Genomic DNA, 1,348 nt, shown 5'->3' on the forward strand with positions numbered 1-1,348 from the left:
CTGCACAGAGGATTCAGAATCGGGTGTTATATCCCCGTCGTTTCCTGACGAACGGAGCTTCGATCTCGATGGTTGTTATATATCATAATGTACTTTTCGCCCGGCCGGCGGACGCGCGTATCTTCGCGCGTTCGTCGGATTTCATTTTCGAACGTTTTCGTGTCGTCGATCTTCCGGCGACTTCTGCGCGTCCGATTCCCGTTGGTCGGTCGTGTCGGATCTCGGCTTCGCTCGAACCGAGTATTAAGAGTACATGGAGTACAAGAGTTTTAAAAAATATATGAAAAGATTACCCTGAACGGTGGATCACTTGGCTCGTGGGTCGATGAAGAACGCAGCTAATTGCGCGTCAACGTGTGAACTGCAGGACACATGAACATCGACATTTCGAACGCACATTGCGGTCCACGGATACAATTCCTGGACCACGCCTGGCTGAGGGTTGCTCACGTAAACCTAAGACTGCTTGCGTTGCGTGTCGTTCCTCTCTATCTGTCTCTCTCTGTCCCTTGGTGCCTTCGACAACCCGCCGTCGTTCTTACGATACGTAGAACGTTTCAGAGTCGGAGGAAGCGCACGAAGAAGGATACGAACAAGAGCGGACGCGAGAGAACGTACGCGACGTACGAGCGATTGTTGGACGCTCGTCGGCGTTCGTCGCGGTCGTGTCGAGACCGTGCAATTCGTACGCATGCTCGATATATAAACTATCGTGTTCACGGGAGACACTACGAAACTCTACCTCTGTCTCTCTCTGTCCCTTGGTGCCTTCGACAACCCGCCGTCGTTCTTACGATACGTAGAACGTTTCAGAGTCGGAGGAAGCGCACGAAGAAGGATACGAATAAGAGCGGAGAGAACCGTCACGGACCTGCGTGAGTGCTAGCGGCGTCGTGAGTCGTCCTTTCGTACGACCGCCCGCTTATGCACCGCTTCGTGTCGGTTATCGAATATATTATATATATATATATATATATATATATATACATACGTAGTGTTGTCCTCGTGACCGATTTTTTTTTCATATCAGCAGATTTGCATACGTTTGCAGGTTTTCGATGAGCACGATGTCCGCGCCCCCGACGTCGTCTTAAATGAATATTATTTTGGCGAGACTGAGAGAAAGCAAATATGGGAACTCGGTCGAGAGAGGAGAGAAGGAGAACAGCCTCAGATAAAAGTAAACTTGGTAACGGTGCGGAATTTTGCCGTACAACCGTCTTTTCTTAAGACGTTTTACTCGAATAGCCCCAGGGATCTAATGCCCACTCCGTCTCTTCGTGCGTAGAGATATACTCTGCGCGAGCGACTGACAACGACGAGGACCGTCGCATCGATGGGTCGTCGT

At 50.3% G+C, this 1,348-nt stretch overlaps 1 non-coding gene across 1 annotated transcript; it reads left to right on the top strand.

The window, feature by feature from the left end:
- Positions 1-290: 290 nt before the first annotated feature.
- Positions 291-445, top strand: LOC126928543 (5.8S ribosomal RNA). The gene has a single exon (XR_007716760.1). It is a non-coding gene; the product is annotated as a 5.8S ribosomal RNA (ribosomal RNA).
- Positions 446-1,348: the final 903 nt, after the last annotated feature.

Source organism: Bombus affinis, unplaced genomic scaffold, assembly GCF_024516045.1.
Source record: "Bombus affinis isolate iyBomAffi1 unplaced genomic scaffold, iyBomAffi1.2 ctg00001066.1, whole genome shotgun sequence".
Lineage (NCBI taxonomy): Eukaryota > Metazoa > Arthropoda > Insecta > Hymenoptera > Apidae > Bombus > Bombus affinis.